Source organism: Prionailurus bengalensis, chromosome A2, assembly GCF_016509475.1.
Source record: "Prionailurus bengalensis isolate Pbe53 chromosome A2, Fcat_Pben_1.1_paternal_pri, whole genome shotgun sequence".
NCBI lineage: Eukaryota > Metazoa > Chordata > Mammalia > Carnivora > Felidae > Prionailurus > Prionailurus bengalensis.
In genome coordinates, this window is record NC_057348.1 from 50,903,683 (window position 1) to 50,922,939 (window position 19,257).

The window sequence follows — 19,257 nt, forward strand, 5'->3', positions numbered from 1 at the left end:
TTTCATATAGACCAAAGGTTTATTCTTCTCAAAACAGAACTATACAACTGAACAGATACTGGTAAGAAAGTGAGGAAGATTACATAATAAAGGATATCAAAAGAGCTCCTTTTGAAAAACAACAGAATATAATCATAGAAGCATACATGCCCACAGCCAGCTACTCATATGCACTCTACTTTAGAGACAGCTGGCTCCATCGCATAGGAAAAATGTGTGCTGAAATCAATTAATTTTGTTTCCTTTGCTTTTATAGCACATTAGGTTTTCCTCCCAAGATTTAGTGAGTAATGAAATATATTAACTGTAGCAGGCTGAGTTTCAATTAAAGACAGAAGGCAAGGGTCATTTACCTACAACTAAATGCTTCTTCAATAATAACAGGCTCATGAGCAAAAGGAACTTGCTGCAAAGAGAATATGACAAATTGTTACTACAACCATCATTTTCAGACACAAATGGCTCTAGACCAGAAGACCATACTAGCTCAAAACATGATATGGAACCCACTGCTAACACCAAGGAATATTCCTTGCATGTTGGGTAACTCCCTGTCAAAATCGGCAACCATGATGATAGGGAAAAAAATACCCTAGCTTCTTGAAGGTTATCCTCTCTCTTGACAAGATGACTCGGCATATTTTCATTTTACAAAATACTGGAATGTTGTCGCAGATTAATTGAACTCTTAAAATAACATCATAGTCTACATTTTAAAAGCAACATCACCAACAAAATAGTGCAGCGCTGTTCGGGGCTTGAGGATGACAATTATTTTCATCAGAGAGGGTCTCACAGGGAAAAGAACACAGATGGTATCTTGTAGCTCCCTCACAGCGGGTCACTTTACATTCCTTACTCTCTTTTAAATGCTATTGACAGAACGCCCTCTCAGTCTTTCCTTCCTCTTCGTTTCTCATATTTCTTGGCCGTCCTTTTGTTGATTTCAATCACTTGGCCGCTTCTAATTCTCCCTTTCCTTGAACCTTAGTCTTCTCTTTTCTGCCTTACCTGATACACAAAGAGTAAGACTGCTCCTCATATGACAGCCCCGCATTTCTCCACTGTTAGCACAAAGAAAGAATTCTCTCTCAGACAGGGTCTGGTTACCCTGCAATTTTCTGTGTCCTTCTTTTCTCAAAGATACAAGTCAGTCAGTCTCTCTCTGTGTATGTCTTCTGTCTGTCTCGGTCTCTCTCTCCAGGCATCCAATCTGTGATAAAAGAGCGAGACAATGTTTGGTTAATGTTCTGACAGACTGAAAGTAAGACTTAATCATAAGCAAATTTTAAATAGCTCTTTCAAACATTTCCTTAAAGTCGTACTGATGTGGTTTGAAGTGTTGGGGTTTGGAGCTGGGGGCCAAGAAAGAATTCTTGAGATATCTTCAGTGCAAAAGGTGATTTTATTAAAGCACGGGGGCAGGACCTGTGGGCAGAAAGAGCTGCACTGGGGTTGTGAAGAGTGACTCTTCAGGTTGGGAGGGGGTTAAGGATAGCATAAGTCTCTAAGGTACTTTGGAAACAAGGTTTCCTTCCAGGACCTTGAAGGGCTAGCTGCTGTTAGGAAAAGGTCATTTATTTCTGTTCAGTAAAAGCTCAGTCACGAGACCCTTCAGATGTGTATCAGTGGGCCATATGCTTGGAGTACCAGTGCCAACATATATCTTGGGGGTAGAGATAAAGGAAGTTTCCAAAGGAATTTTTATATGTTAAAGTACGTACAGGATCCTGGGGAGTTGGGATAACATTAAGCTAAGATTCCCTTTTTGCCTTCAGCAAAGTGTCATCACGGAGGCAGCTGAGCTCCTAGAGAAATATCACTGCCTGTTTCAAGGACTTGTCAATGGGCTGTAGGCAGTAAGGGAATTTAATTTTTCATTTGCCTTTGTTTCCCACATCAGTAACCAGACATAGCTTCTAACACAGAAGTGGAATTAAATTCAAGTCAACACTTACTTAGTGTCTACCACTTGCCACACCTCATGCTGGGCATAGAGATCTAAGTAAGGCTTAGGGTCCGCCATCAAGGAGAAAACTTATAAAGAAAAATTATAAAGAAAAGCAAAGAATAACAGTCAACTACTTGATGGAAAGCCTAACAAATATCACCTAAGTATCACCAATTGGAAAGAAGTTCTTAGTAGAGTGAGGTTCTGTTTTGTTTTATTTTATGAATATAATTTGTCAAATTGGCTTACATACAACACCCAGTGCTCATCCCAACAAGTGCCCTCCTCAATGCCCATCACCCATTTTTCCTCTCCCCCATCACCCCATCCACCCTTAGTTTGTTCTCTGTATTTAATAGTCTCTCGTGGTTTGCCTCCCTCCCTCGTATCTATTTTCTTTCCCCTTCCCTTCCCCCATGGTCTTCTGTCCACTTTCTCAAGATCCACATATGAGTGAAAACATATGATATCTGTCCTTCTGTTTTCTTTATTTAAAAAAAATATATTTATTTATTTTGAGAGACAGAGCATGCGCATGGGCGGGCACACACATGTGTGTGGAGGTGAGGGACAGAGACAGAGGGAGGGAGAGAATCCCCAGAAGGCTCTGTGCTAACAACTAGCTCAATCTGAGATCATGAGATCATGTCCTGAGCTGAATCAAGAGCCAGACACTTAACTGACTGAGTCACCCAGGCACCCCTGTTTCTTTATTTTTAATATGGGTAAATGATATAACAAAACTTGCTTTTGCAGGATGATTATTATAGGAGTCAAACTAGACTATGACTGAATGTATCTTGCAACTCTGCAATTCAATTTCATTTCCATTTGATCATCACTGAGTCAGCATCCACTTTGGTCCAGGTCCTGTGGAAATAAAAAGGAAATCTATAACCCCTAAAATGGAAGCACCCAGCACCTGAGGGAGTAGAGGGATACATCAAAAATATAATAAAGGGGGTGCCTGGCTAGCTCAGTCAGTAGAACATGCTACTCTTGATCTCAGGGTTGTGAGTTCAAGCCCCATGGTGGGCGTGAAGCCCACTTAAAGAAAAAAAAAAATCTGAACATTTAAAGGTGCCTAGCTGGCTCAGTTGGTACAGCATGCAATTCTTGATCTTGGAGCTGTGAGTTTGAACCCTACATTGGATGTAGAGATTACTTGAAAATAAAAACATTTTTAATAAAGATAAAAACTTCTTAAATATATAATACACTATAATTATGTGCTGTAATAGAGATACAGAAAATGTACCAGATCTTAGAAGACAGATGAAATTTTCCAGGTAGCAGTCTGGTGAGTAGGGAAAGACAGAAGAGGATATCAAAGGATGTTATAGAAGGGGGAGTATATAATAACAAGTAGCTCTCATTAAGGCCCTTCTATGTAGTGGTCACTATATTAAGGCCCTTCACAGTCAGTATTCTCAATAAATAAAGACTAGGGCTGCTTTGGTGGCTCAGTCAGTCAAGCATCTGACTTCAGCTCAGGTCATGATCTCATGGTCCATGGGTTAGAGCCCCACATCAGGCTCTGTGCTGACAGCTCAGAGCCTGGAGACTGCTTCAGATTCTGTGTCTCCTTCTCTCTCTGCCCCTCCCCCACTCATTCTCTCTCTCTCTCTCTCTCTCTCTCTCTCTCTCTCTCTCTCTCTCTCTCCCTCCCTTCCCCCCCCCAAAAATAAACATTTAAAAAATTAATAAATAAAGACTAGCTAGAGGGCTCCCCTTCTTGAAAACATCATACCTTGTTATCTTACACAGTTTGGTTTTAGTGGCTGTCAAGTCTATTGGCCTTGAGAGACTAACAGCTGATTGCCCAGGAGGGAAGGGGGCAAACACTGAAACAGAAGTGCAAAGTGATGGATTCTCACCCTGTTGTTCCTATGTCGCTCTAGGGATATCCTTTAGCTTGCTAGTCCTCAGTTTCCTCATCAGCAAAATGGATTTATTACCAGCTGACCTTGTGAGGTTGTTGGGATAATGGATGTGGAAAAGGTTTTCAAGTCTATCTTAGTGCTCTGTAGGGAAAGGCCCAGGCTGGAAACTCACTTGCCTACAGGGGCCTGGAAGGTAACCTAATTGAGTGAAGCAGGCCTGTGGGAATTCTGCCAATTGTTATATCAGTTAGCTATTGCTATGTAACAAATCATCCTACAACTTAGTGGCTTAAGCCAACAATAGTATATTACTTTTCACTATTTTATGGCTTTGCTCTGTAGTTTTTCTGCTTCTATTTTGCCTGGGCTCACTCATATGGTATATTCATTTGTAAGGCTGGCTGGGGGCTGGGTTGATTTGGAGAGCAAAGCAGCTACTCCTTGTTGATTAAAGTTGAATGCACATACAAAATTGGGCCCCTTGCTGCCAACCTACTGTTCTTAAAATTTTTAAATATTTGTGTGTGTGTGTGTGTATGTGTGTGTGTGTGTGTGTGTGTGTGTGTGTAAATCCCTGATTTTTAAGTATGAACTATTTTCATTAACAGAAAACATTGTGTGACCCTACAAAACCCATCTATGGACTGGATTTAGGGTTTGGGCCACCAATTGGTAACCTCCATGTTAAGTAGTACTTTTAGCCAGCCTTTACTTTTGTGTACAATCTCATAGGTTTTCCTCAGGCACAAGCGGCCATATTAGGCCCACTTGGGCTCCCTCTCCTCGTCCTTTTGGTCAATGGTTCTCAAGATGTGGTCCACAGATCAAGAGAGTCACCATCACCAGCATCATTAGAAATGCAGATTCTTGGAGCGCTTGGGTAGCTCAGTTGGTTAAGTGTTCGTCTTCGGCTCAGTTCATGACCTCACGGTTTCTGGGTTCAAGCCCTGTGTCGGGCTCTGCACTCACAACTTGGAGCCTGGAACCTACTTCAGATTCTGTGTCTCCCTCTCTCTGCCCCTCCCTTGCTCACTCACTCTCTCTCTCAAAAATAAATAAATATTAAAAAAAATTTTTTTAAAGAAATGCAAATTCTTGCCCCCACCACACCTATTGATTCAGACACTCCAGGAGTAGGGCCTCTAGGTGAATCTCATGCTTGCCAGAGAGAACCACTGCTCTCCATACCTGAGAGGAGAATGGGTGGGAGGGATATTCAAACTGACTTTCAGAACTAGAGAAATTCTCTTCCTTGAGCACCACCAGGTAAGCCACAGGCTCCCATTTTTAATAAGATGAGATCACCACAAGCCAGACTGTATGGCACATACCAAAAGGGCCATGGACTCAGTACCTTCTGATCAAGAAGACTTCACACTAGTTCTCAGTTCTTGCTATGCACTAGAATCAAATGGAGAGCTTTACAAAATACTGATGCCTGGGTTTCCCCCGCCCCGAGAATCTGATGTACATGGTCTAAGGTTGCAGCCTGGCCCTCAAGAATCTTAACTGCTCTGCAAGTGACTCTAATTTTCAATCATGAGAATTAACTTGGATCTTGAAACAAGAGAAAAAAGAAACTGGTAACTGTAGATGTCTCTGGGGGAAAGCACTAAGGAATTAGAAGACTGAGAAAGAGTCTCACTTTTTAAATCTATTCTTATAATGGGAACTTCCTCTAGGTTTTTCTTCCTTGAATTTCTAGTGGATTAGCATTCTAGCCACTTCCCACAGAGCACAGTGCTTAGCAATGAATGCAAGTCAATGCTGTGCACGACTTGTCTTTGGGAAATTTATTTTCTTAAAAGAAAATGTTAGAAAGAAAGGGAAGAAAGGAGGGGGAGAGAGAAAGAGAGAGAGATGGGTAGAATGTGAACAAACAGGAAAAGGAAGAGCCATAGATAAGCAAAAGAAACAGTTTGGACAAAGTTTGGAGGTGAATTCTGCAAAGGGCATGTAGAAATAATGAGACCAGCTTACCTAGAGCAGAGGTATGTGCTGGGAAAGAGATACACAGGTATTACAGGAGTCTGATCTTAAACTGCCTTGGAGAAAAAGATGAGAGTGTATTAGGGTTCTCCAGAGAATTAGAACCAATAGTGTGTGTGTGTGTGTGTGTGTGTGTGTGTGTAGAGATATACGGAATTGGCTCATGTGATTTGGAAGCTGAAAATTCCCAAGATCTGCAGGATAAGTTAGAACCTGAAAACCCAGGAGAACTGACAGTGTAGTTCCCGTCTGAAGGCTGGCAGGCTTCAGACCCAAGAAAAACTAATATTCCAGTTTGAGTCTGAAGAGGGGAAAAAGTTGCTGTCCCAGTTTGAAGGCAGTTCAGGCAGGAGAAATTCTCTCTTACTCATAGAAGGATGTGAATTTTTGGTCTATTTAGACCTTCAACTGATTGAATGATGCCCACCCGCATTAAGGAGGGCAATCTGCTTTACTCAATCTATGGACTTAAATGTTAAACTCATCTAAAAACACCCTCACAGGGGTGCCTGGGTGGCTCAGTCCATTAAGCATCCGACTCTTGATTTCAGCTCAGGTCATGATCTCACGGTTCGTGAGTTTGAGCCCTGCATGGAGCTCTGTGCTGACAGTGCAGAGCCTGCTTGGGACTCTCTCTCTCCCCCTCTCTCTCTGCCCCTCCCCTCCTTGCTCTCTCAAAATAAATAAATAAACTTAAAAAAAAATAGGGGTGCCTGGGTGGCTCAGTCAGATAAGTGCCCAACTTTGGCTCAGGTCATGATCTCATGGCTCGTGAGTTCGAACCCTGAGTCGGACTCTGTGCTGACAGCTCAGAGCCTGGAGCCTGCTTCACATTCTGTGTCTCCGTCTCTCTCTGCCCCCCCCCACCCCCCCCCCCACCGCTTGCACTCTGACTCTGTCTCTCTCTCAAGAACATTAAAAAATAAATAAATAAATAAATAAATAAATAAATAAATAAATAAATAGATAAATAAATAAAAATAAAAACAACCTCAAAGAAACATAGTTAATGGATGGTTGACCAAATATCTGGGCATCTTGTGAAATTTAATAAAGGGAAATCTCACTAGAATGGAGTAGAAGGCCAGCAGGGGGAGCTCTCGTGCCCTACCACTCCTCATCAGTTGCAGATACCAACAGGGAGAGGGACCTTGCAGGTGAACACTACTTTACCATCCCAGAAGGGGGGAAAAAAGGGTTTCCTCCTCCCGCTGCCCCCCCACAACAGCCCAGCCAATGAGAGACAGTCATAACTCAGAGCTCCCAACTTCCCGATTTCCTGAACAAAAGAGGCTTTCTCTCCTTCGTTCAGCAGAGTTGCCTATGATGTTGCTGTAGCTTGCTTGTCCCTGATTGCAATTCTCTGCTATTTATTTGTTGGTAAAATAATTGGCCGTTTGATTTTTAGGGTTAACAATTCCATGGCCTAGTCAAATTAACACATAAAATTAACCATCACAGGGAGTATGGATTTGAATCTGTGGACCAATGTTTCCAAAGTGTGGTGCATGAAGACCTAGACCAATGAAATACTATGCCAAAAAAGGTTCTGTGAAAATATCAATCTCGGAAAACACTGTATACTAACACATATTGACATATGAAAGCTAGGAGTTATCCTGCAGGAAAGAAATGGTTCATAACTTTGTCAACGTAGCATTTCCCTGACATTTGATCACAGAATCTGTTTTTTTACTTAAAGCCTATTAATTTCTGATGGAATGAAATCTTCACAGAACAACTGGAAAAGCCAGTCCAAGCCATAAGAAGATAATATAGATTTGGAACCTGAAAAGGGACATGAAAACCGGATTTTAGTAAGATAAATTTGGCTGTAGTATGCAGGGATATAAAAGGAAAGTGAGCCTGAAAGCAGAGAGAAGCTACTTCAGCAAGGAAGCTACTTTAGCATTCAAGATCTGAGGATAGATAGAGGCTTGCACTTGGGAAAGGGGGAGGGGGAGGAGGAAGGAAATTTATGGAAAAGTGTCAGCATATATGAATTATAAGAGTATTAGAAAACTCCAGTTTGGAGCTTAGTAAGTAAAAGAATAAAGAGCCACTGATGGAGAAAGCCAGAAGGAAAGACTGGTTCATGGGCACAAATGTGGTGTGTTCTGTTTTCAGTATGTTAGGTTTAGTGTCATGGTAGACAGAGGTCTGTGGGAAATATCTAGCAGTTTTTGGAATGATGAGACTTGTGTGAGAGATATGAAAATTATAAATCAATTTGGAAAAAATTACAAATCAATTTGGAAATCATAAACACAGAGCTAGAACCTAAGCCACAAGAGTGGCTCTTACTCACTTCCCCATTTCCCTCAGCCAGGCCAACCCATTCTCTTTGTAAAGGGCTTCGTTTTGAACAGTATGCTTCCTAAACCAGTTTCAGGTCCTCCTAATAATAGCCTCACAAAGGAGCATTGAATTACATTCATTTCTGAGAACAGCTCTGGGCTCTAGGGTGGTAACCAAGCACCATCAGCAGGTAGTTTAAGGAAATAAGCCCAGAGGAAGCTCTTTAGATGTGTAAGGAGAATTAGCTTTGGAAATTCACATTTCAGTAGCACATTTAAGTAACACATGAACAGAAACATTCTGCCCTCCTTGCTACATGTCAATAGTACCCTCTACTACAAGGCCTCACTATTAAGAAATCCCAAAGCTCAATCCCAGGCACCAGTAGATTTTTTAAATTTTTTTTAATGTTTATTTACTTTTGAGAGAGAGAGAGAAAGAGAGAAAGAGAGAGTGTGGGGGAAGGGCAAAGAGAGAAGGAAACACAGAATCTGAAGCAGGCTCCAGGCTCCGAGCTGTCAGCACACAGCCCGATATGGGGCTCGGATTTACAAACAACGAGATTATGACCTGACCCGAAGTCAGATGCTTAACCAACTGAGCCACCCAGGCACCCCAGGACACCAGTAGATTTTAAACAAATTTCATAAACTAAAACCACGCTTGTAATCTTCTGGTTGCTTGTACTCATGAAAATACATTTAAACATTATCAACCAATTCAGTAAGTGCTTACAACATGCCTACTGTGCACTTGGCCCTGAAATGACCCCATGGCCTTTACCCTTTTCCTTCACATTGGACTTCTGGAGTCCCATAGTTTCTTATGTGAATCCCAACTGTAACCTCTACTGATTATATGATTCTGAGCAAGTTACTTAAATGCCCAGGGCCTTGATTTTCTCATCTACAAAAAAATGGGATAAAAATAACTCATTCATTTATTTATGTGTTCATGTGTACATTCGTTCATCCAATAAATGCTTTTGAGTTCCTACTTTAGCTTTGACTATACTAAATGCTGGGACTGGCACAGTGGTAAAAGAAATAGGTGTAGGAGAGGAAAATATTTTTCTTGACTCTTTTATGTTACCTGGCTGGGTCTGAAAATTAAACCGACAAAAATGTATTAATGGGGAAAAAAAAGGCATACAAATTTATGTAATATGTTTTACATGACACAGGAGCCTTCATAAGGAAGTGCAGATGCAGTGGAACAGAACTGAGTGTTTATGTTAGGTCTGATGAAGAGTGGACAGAGGTGGAAGAATATGATATATTCAAGAGTGTGAGAAGAAAGGGAGACGATTCATTTAACTACCAAATAAAAGCTGTGTTGTCTAATTAACAATAGGTTTACAACCTATTGGAAAATGTATGAAACCCCCCACCCCCCCCCAAATGGATTCCCAAACCCTTAGACACTTCACTTCACTGGCTTTACAATGAGCATGCACCCAAGAACTTTGGTCTCTATGCCACCTCAAGGAATGTACATTTGTTCCAATCAGACTACTTTTTTACCTTACATGGGCATAGGTGACTTCCAGGTAAGACTGTAACCTCTGTAAGTATCAGCCAGTGAGGAACCAGGGGAGTGACTTGCGTGCTAGGAGATAAATTGTCTAATGTAAGTGACCCAAGTGTGCCTGTCCATCACACACTGCTCTTGCAAGAATGTTCTTGCAAGAATGTTGATTAAAGCCTGGCTTCACTGTGCTCAGTCTCCGTGTCACTCCTTTGATTGCATCAGTGGGCTTATTTCTCACAAGAAACTTAGAAATGCTTGTTGGTTAGCATTCTTCTCAGGCCCCTTTTGTCTTTAGAGATAAGGATGCTCCTTTCCTCCCAGAATAGGGAGGGCACCTCTCACACAAAGATTTTATGACTTATTTTAGAGAAGAAGAGTAGGCAGAAGGTCAGCGTGACCTTCCTCCTTCTGCTGTGTTCTCAAACTCCTTCATTTTAAAATATTCAATATGCCAGGGATGCCTGGCTGGCTCAGTGGGAGGAGCATGTGACTCTTGATCTCAGGGTCATGGGTTTGAGCCCCACATTGGGTATAGCATTTACTAAAAAATAAATTTAAAGACACACATTTAAAAAAATAATTTAGGGGCACCTGGGTGGCTCAGTCAGTTGAGCATCCGACTCTTCAGGTCATGATCTCACAGTTTGTGGGATTGAGCCCATGTCGGGCTCTGCACTGATAGCATGGGGCCTGCTTGGGATTCTCTATCCCCTCCCTCTCTGCCTCTCTCTCTCTTGCATGCACTTTCTCTGTCTTTCTCTCTCTCTCTTTCTCTGCCTCTCAAAATAAATAAATACACCTTAAAAAAATAATAATTTAACAAATAAAATACTGAATATACCAAAATGCCATATTTGGGGTGGCATGTCACAGGCATGGTCCCTGTAGCACTGGAGCCCAAACCTTACTGATTTTGAGGATAATCGAATGAAATTATATGTGGAAATTACAAGATACAGTGGTTCATACATAAAGGTAACTCAATAAATGCTAGTTTCCTTCTCAAGGGTACCAGGATATATCATCCCAAAATATACCTCTTTGGCATAAGGATTATTTTGAGCTAAAGGCACTTGAGAACCAGCAGTGGCAGGAAAGGCTCTTTACCTCCAACTGCTTAAAAATAGAGTATAAATTTCCCCTTTTGTAAAGGAAATTTACATTTAGAAAGGAAACTTCCATTTGTAAAGTTATCTCTGTGCCAGGAAGAAAGACAACTTTTATCACCTGAGAGACTTTTATCTACATAACAAGACAACCCATCTTTATCTTGTGCTTCCTCCCCTTGCTTTCCCAGAACTTGCCTCCCCACCCAGAAGCCCCCAAACCTCTTTTTGTTTGTCTAACCTAAGACGGTATATATAAGCCTCTATTACGTGGCTGCCTCCTTGAATCTCTATTCTTTGTGAAACCCCCTTGTGTAACTGTGTAATTAAAACTGGTTTTTTGGGGACGCCTGGGTGGCTCAGTCAGTTAAGCGTCTGACTTTGGCCCAGGTCACGATCTCACAGTTCGTGGGTTTGAGCCCCTCATCGGGCTCTGTGCTGACAGCTTAGAGCCTGGAGCCTGCTTCGGATTCTGTGTCTCCCTCTCTCTCTGCCCCTCCCCAGCTCATGCTCTCACACTCTGTCTCTGTCAAAAATAAGTAAACTTAATTTAAAAAAAAAAAAACAACTGGTTTTTTGTTGTTGTTAATCTGTCTATGATCAGTTTGATTCCTGGGCCCGAACAGTGACCCTAGGGGAGAAAAAAGGGTTTTTCTCCCCTACACATCGTTCCTATGTGGATGGATATACATGGAATACAAACTTAAGTGCCTATGGTGGCCAATATAAATGTGTGCAGCAGTGGAGACTATGGAAATCTAAAGCTCTCCTGTCCCCACTAAAGGGCAGTGTTCCACTCTGCATTAACCAATGATTTTCAGGAGGGGATACAGGTCCAACATTCTAGATCTTCCTGTTTTAAAGAGGAATGGGAAACCTGGCTATGAAATACGCCTATTTTTAAATGTTGGCAACTGACTCCAAATCCTGGGTGGACCAAATAAAATACATCTGACCCAGGGGCTGCCCACATTTGCAACTTCCATCACAGCCTAACTCTGAGAAGGCAGAGCCCTCAGATAACTCTGAGTTCCAAGTACACTCTGAGCATATTGTACAGGAAGACTAAGGGATCCTCCAGTCAAATCTTTATTTCACTCCAGCTTGGTCCCTATCAATCAGCACAACTCTCTTCACACTCCAGTGAAACAGGAACCTGGTGTGACAGGATCATTATCACCAGAGGAAAGGACAATCTCACCATGGGTCATCAGCTTGTATTACATAAATGAATTTAAGGGCTTGAAATGAGGAAACAATGAAAATACACGCAATAGGGCAGTGAGGCACACGCAGTTCAGGAACCAAATTGTGCTGATCGGACTTAAAGGGCCAATCACAAATATGCCAGAAACATTTGGTCAGCACTTTCAGGTGACATTTTCCCAGTGTGATATTGCTTTCACGCTTCCTTCATCTCTGACTCATTCTCTCCGGTTCAATCTATTTTGTTTATAGATTTAATATCTGGCACTATTCCTCTAAAGAGCTCACGATTTCCCTCTGCCTTCTCTTCCCCCTCCTACTTCAGAGCAGGGCAGATGGAAAACCAAATAAGCAATGACAGACGTAAAAAGATATGGATATTTATATTGCTTTGGTTTGGGGGACCAAATGAAGCTAGCCCAACAGACACAAGTTTGAAGCTGCTTCATCCCTTCCAGAAGAGTCTAAGTATTGAGTCCCAACATACACCTTGCTCTAGAAAACCCAAATATTAGAATTCTGTGCTAAAGACCAACATTTCCCCAGCCTGCAGTTAAAGTGTTTCTTTAATTCTGCCACTTACGGGTATCTGAGCATTCCATGAATCAGCAATGACCCTGATAGACCTCAGTCATCTAGAAGTCCATCACATGCTTTGGGCAGACCAACATCTAATAATCTTCTCACCTATTGGGAAGGTCTGGGGACAATGAAACTGGTACCCAGCCACATTCCTTGATGTGCCTGGGACATAAGAAGCTTATGTAAGAGACACTAAACACAGCCCACAATGTGATGGACAGGGAGTTCCTTAAAAAGGGATGGAATGTTAGAAACAACAATAGTGCCGCTAAGAATAAATCACCATGAATGAAGGAGTCTGGCAGAGTGAACGTCTTAGCTCAGGTTGCCATAACAAAATACCACGACTAAAATAAATACCTTTTTAAAAAAATGTTTATTTCTTTATTTTGAGAGAGAAAGAGAAAGAATGTGAGTGGGGTAGTGGCAGAAACAGAAGGAGAGAGAGATTCCTAAGCAGGCTCCACACTATCAGCACAGAGCCCAACATGGGGCTGTATCTCACAAACCCTGAGATCATTACCTGAGCCGAAATCAAGAGTAGGGTGCTTAACTGACTAAGCCACCCAGGTGCTCCTAAAATAAGTATCTTGATTATATTTTGTGAGAATGGAAATGACTTTCGTGGGAATCTGAGCTTGGTGGTGCCCTATGTCTATGGTTACAAACAGCCTTTGAATCGCCAAATGGGAACCCTTCAGCACTTATGTTACCTGAACTCTGGCATCTGATATTGCTGACAACTCCTCCCTAAACTTGAAATTCTCTCCTCCCTAAACTTCCTTTTCCCTCCGAACCCCTCTGGCTACTGTGGGTATTCCATGGCCAAGCCTGGTGCAGGTGAGGAGGCACTGAGAAGAAAGAACATACAAGGACATGCCTATGGCACAGCAAGGAATTGCCTGACGCGGAAGTACCTAGACCCTTGAGGGTTGGCAGGCCCTTTCCCCAGCCTACAGAGCAAGGAGTGGCAGATCAGACTTGAGAGGGGCCGTGCTGACCCCTAAATTCTGGTCACAACTCCATGAAAGCAGAAGAAACCCCAGAGTCTCCTCACTCACTTTCAGTCTCATTTCCTGTGCCTGTTGCAATGCTTGCTTGCAGACTTGGTAGTAAACTGAAATGAAAGCAACCCTGAACTTGTGTAACTGGTCATTCTTGCCTAGCTTTGAATCTGGATTAGCCTATTATGGGCTGGCCTACCTCACCACTCCTTAGTCTTCTCAGTGAATTCCTCTCCTTCATCCTGCCCCGAACTGTGGAGGTTCCACAGGGATCCCTGCTCAGCCCTTTTCTCACTCTCCAGGCAAGCTTAACAACCACCCAGTATTAACAATCACATGTACACTGATGATCTCTAATTCTGCATCAACTGATCAGACGTGAGCTTCTGACTCAGGTACCACAGTTTAGTACACATTTCACAAAACCCTCAAATTCTGCAAGTCCAACATTGAATTTATTCTCTCCCTCCACTATCTAGTCCTCCTCTTACACTCTCTTTCTTTGTCTGTCAACTAGATCTTCATTAACTTGGCTGAACAAGCCAGGAAACTAAATCAGAGTTGATTCTGAGTTTCTTTAAATGCATGTGTAAAGGTACTAAAGGCGATGGATGAATCATGTTGGCTCTTTTAAAAGATCAATTTGGGGGCACCTGGGTGGCTCAGTCTTGGTTAAGCATCTGACTCTTGATCTTGGCTCAGGTCATCATCTCATGCTTTGTGAGATTCAGCCCTGCATTGGGCTCTGCACTGACAATGCGGAGCCTGAACCCTGTAATAACCTCTCATCCACTCATCCCCATTCATGTTCTTCTAACCAGTGCTGCCAAAAACATCTATTCTTTCAGGCATATTTAAATACCTTTATACCTTTTCTTCTTATTACAGAAGTACTACAGGTTTACTGTAGACATTTGAGAAAAGTCAGTAATAATACAAAAAGATCATCACTATTAACATTGTATTATATACACTTCCAGCCATTTTCTATGAATAGACCTACATCTTTAGGAGAAAAGGATTATATCATACACAGTTATATGCCCTACTTTTAAAAATTAGCGTTGTGAACAATTTCCTAATATAAAAGATAGTTTAAAATATACCATAGTAATTACCCTCATACATCCATCTTTGCTCATATTCATAATTATTTCTTTAGGAGTGGAATTGCTGGGTGAATAGGTAATGCATACTTTTAAGACTTTGAACCTATTGCCAAATACTCCCTGGAAAAGTTTTATGCATTTATTATATTTCTGCCAGTAGAGTGATCATCTTAATGTAGAAATCATATTCTTACTCAAAGATGTGGAAGAACTTCTAGGCTCAAGTACACTATACGAGGGAAGGCCCAGAAATAAGGCTGTCACAGGCATTTAAGCCAGCATGTTTCCAAGACTCCATGGCCCCCATGGAGTCTTTCTGATGAACCATGAAAGGAGATCAAAGTATACAAGTTCTTTCCACAGCTCTTAGAGTAAATGCCATGCAAGGCCAGGGACTTTCATTTTACATATGACTAAGTACCTAATAGCTTCCTTTGTTAATTATTAAAAGTGATTAAATTTTTATATTCACCAAAAGAAAAAAAACCCGCAAAAAACCATGTGGTACTGCCAATTATTGAAAACTTTTGCTGCCACAGAAAAGCTGGCAATGATATAAATTTCCTGCTGCACATGTAACAACCTAGATTGCTGGGAATGCTTGTTGTTGGTGAGGAGGGCTTCTTAGTGTCTTGAGTTTCCAATACAGCCCTTCTTGTTTTGTTTTGTTTATGATGCTTATTTATTTATTTTGAGAGAGAGAGAGAGAAAGAGAGAGAGCATGAGGAGGGGAGAAGCAGAGAGAGAAGGAGACAGAGGTTCCAAAGTGGGCTCCGCACTGACAGCAGAGAGCCCAATGAGGGGCTCGAACCCATGAACCCTGAGATCACAACCTGAGGCGAAGTCAGATGCCCAACCAATTGAGCCACCCAGGCGCCCCATAAATACAGCCCTTCTTGTATGTGTTATTTCACATTTCAAATGTTGTTTTTCTGGTTTTGATCATTTTGTTCATGCATACACATTATGATGCTGCTGTTTTGGGTTGCCATTTTGCTCTTCTCTAATTCTTTATCATCAAATTCTTTTCCCACCAGAAGTGGAATGGATGGGTTAGGTGTATTGTGGGGTCTTGTGTGCCAATTAAGTTAGCATGTTTGAGAACTGATGGTCTGAAGGCCTCAAAATCTCTCTATCCTAACTCTAGATTGGCTTACTAGGTTGGTTCACTAGTAAAGAGGCCTGGTAAGTTATTGTCTATATAATGATCAATGTTTGAAGGAAGGAAAGAAAAACAGAGTAGTTGAAGGCAGCTTTGAGAGGTGACAGGAGGCTTGCAGACTCATCCATTCTCCTCCCAACTCTCAGTTTTCAAACATTAGCAGGGCTAAGAAGTCTGAGCTGCCTATTAGCATAGTTGAAACATAAACAAGGCTGTGTTAAGAACAGCATCAATACTGTTTTGTACTTGGCCCAAGCAACCCAGCCCACTGGACTGCACATCTGTGAAACTCCTGATTTGAATCTAAAAGACCAGCAGGAAAGATGAGAGAGCTCTTCCTACAAGAGTGATCATCTGAGGTAATGGAGACATCTGCATAATCAGTTCTGGTTACAGGCCCAAAGCTTTTTATTTTCCCATCTAGCCCTGGGAAGTCAGGGTTTTAAAATGTATGGGATTTACCTTGACAAACAGCCTTTGAGAAGATATGGGAAATCTGATTTCCGCCAGTCCAGCTTGCACTTCAACAGGGATTCCGTAATGTTACGAGCCTGAGAAAGAATCGATACACTATGTGCTGGTTCATTTCCATTCCCCTGTGGGGAAAGAGGGAAAGAAAAAAAATAGCAAAACCAGTTCTATTCGATTCTCCTCACATTTCTATTGCCAAGAGCAGCACAGTTACTCACCAACAGGCACCAGAAACACCCACACGCTCAGAGACATGTACAGTCAGGTATTTGTTAGCCTACTACTTAATAAGCTTGCTCTTTTCCATAAGCTAGGCCCCTGGTTAAAATATTAACACCAAAATTAGGCTCACCTCAATAGCAGAATCTTTTTTTTTTTTTTTTTCAACATTTATTTATTTTTGGGACAGAGAGAGACACAGCATGAACGGGGGAGGGGCAGAGAGAGAGGGAGACACGGAATCGGAAACAGGCTCCAGGCTCTGAGCCATCAGCCCAGAGCCCGACGCGGGGCTTGAACTCACGGACCGCGAGATCATGACCTGGCTGAAGTCGGACGCTTAACCGACTGCGCCACCCAGGCGCCCCTCAATAGCAGAATCTTATGTGTAATCCTAGGTCAGCTATGAATCACAAATTTTTCTATTTCACCCAAGACAAATTTCCAAAACCTTTTCTTGCACATCCTCTGAGTTAAGACATAACATCTATGAGGGTCTCAGGCCACAAGTAAGGGTTGCACAGAAGATGCAGTGACGGAAAAAGAAAGAAAAGAAAGGGACAAAGTAGAAAGAAAAGAGACGAAGACTAAAAGTAATAAAACATTTTTTAGTTTACTTTTAAGTTTATTTAAGTTTTAAGGGAGACAGAACACGAGTTGGCAGGGGGGGAGGCAGAACAAGAAAGAGAGAAAGGGAGAAAGGGAGAGAGACAGAGAGACAGAGACAGAGACAGAGAGAGAGAGAGAGAGAAAGGGATCCCAAGCAGGCTCCACACTGCTAGCATGGAGCCCAACATGGGGCTCGAGCCTACAAACCATGAGATCATGACCTGGGTGGAAGACAGACGCTTAACCAACTGAGCCACAAAGGCGCCCCAAAGTAATAAAACATTCTTAAAAATGAATGTGAATGATCACATTTATAACAGTACTGACCTGTCAAAGTTGTATTTATTGAGCATCATCGACTCTATGCCAGACACTGTTCTCAATGCTTTCACATGAATTATTTAATTCATTCAAAACATAGTCATTGCACACCTTCTGTGTGCCAGGCATTGTTCTAAGTAAAGAATATTCTGTAGAGAGCAAAAGGGATAAAAATCTCCTCCATATCAGAGCCTACATTTTGGTAGAGAATGTCTCATTTAATTGTCACAATAAGGAAAAGAGACAAGAAAGGCATGTTAAGAAGGCAAAGGACATGTACGGACAGAAAAAGAGGACTTTAGAGAAGGAGATATAAAGGAGATGAAAGTTAAAGAATCATTGTCAGGGCTCTGAGATGCCGGATTAAAGGGATAAGTCTCTGTTCATGCTGTTCATGCCTCAAATCCTTCAACACAAAAGCTTTGGAAGGTTCCACCATAACCAATTTAGTGAATAGTCTGGATTGTAAATGTGTGAAAAAATATGCTTCTATATTATCTCAAATGTATATAGCAATTTGAAATGCTAAGTCTTTCTGAGTAAATATCCAGCAATATTGTTTTAATAAAAAGATAAGACATATTTGTAATAAGCAGTGTTCATCTGCACATATACCTCTCATTTCTCCCAGCCTATAACAGAGAAAGGGGAGAAAAGTCAGTGATCTAAAAAAAAGATGGATCAGATATTTGTTTGAATCCCTCATCAGCACCAATTATAATACTAATAGATGTTATTTATTGAGGACTTTCTATTTGCTGCTGTGAGAAGTAAGAGAGAAGATTCATTTTCAGAAGTACCAAATAAAAGCTGTGCTGTCTAATTAACAACAGGTTTACAACCTATTGGAAACTGTACCAGCCACCCAGCCCCACCCCTGCCCCCACCCTTAGTGGGGGAGTCCCAAACCCTTAGACACTTCACTTCCTCGTTCTTCCCCTCTCTATTCAAGGTCTTATTTTTACGGGCTTTGCAATGAGCATGTGCCAAAGAACTGAAGTCTCTGCATCACTTCAAGGAATGTACATTTGTTCCAATCAGACTACTTTTTGCCTTACATGAGCATAGGCAACATGCGGGTAAAGCTGTAACCTCTGTAGTATCAGCTAATGAGGAATCAGGGGAAGGACTTGCGTTCTAGGAGATAAATTGTCTGCTGTAACTGCCCTGAGTATGCTTGCCCATTAGACACCCACTCTTGTAAGAACGTTGATTAAAGCCTCACTTCACTGTGCTCTGAGTCTCCAAGTCCCTCCTTTGATTGGGTCAGTGGGCTTATTTCTCACAGCTGCATAACAAACTATCCCAAAACTTGGTAGTTTAACAACGATTTATTTCTCATAATTCTGTGGGTTGGCAGGTCAGTTCTGATCTCATGTGGTACACTCATGTGGCCACATCCACAAGGTGAGCTCAGGTAGGATCTTGGCTCCCTAGTGCCTCTTTCTCCATGTGGTTTTTACCATACAAGAATCTAGGCTGGGCTTCCTTATCTAGTGGCACAGATGGTTCAAGGAAGCAAGACTTAAGTTTTAAGACTTAGGCTTGGAGCTAGCCAACAATACACCTGACACATTCCACTGGTCAAAGCAAGCCATAAGCTCAGCCCAGATTCTAAGTGAAGGGAAACAGACTCCACCCCTTGCTGAGAGTAGTAGTACTTACAATCATGAGAATCATTGGCAATCATCTTTGTAGGCAAGCTATCTTTCCTGCCATATGACAGAAACTGTGTATTATCTCAACAAATCTTTGAAGCAACGTATTGGCCTCCTTTATATCCCTATTTTACAAGTAAGGAAACTTAATTCCTTAAA

General features: G+C 41.7%; 1 long non-coding RNA gene across 1 annotated transcript in view; it reads right to left on the minus strand.

Annotated features, from left to right (window-relative positions):
- LOC122487472 overlaps positions 1 to 19,257 on the minus strand; it is a 25,910-nt gene continuing 6,653 nt past the window's right edge. Inside the window, exons 2-3 of the long non-coding RNA XR_006298390.1 lie at positions 16,283 to 16,416; positions 1 to 1,213 (exon numbers count right to left, since the gene is read on the minus strand). This is a non-coding gene — a long non-coding RNA (uncharacterized LOC122487472). The remainder of the gene's footprint in view (positions 1,214 to 16,282; positions 16,417 to 19,257) is intronic.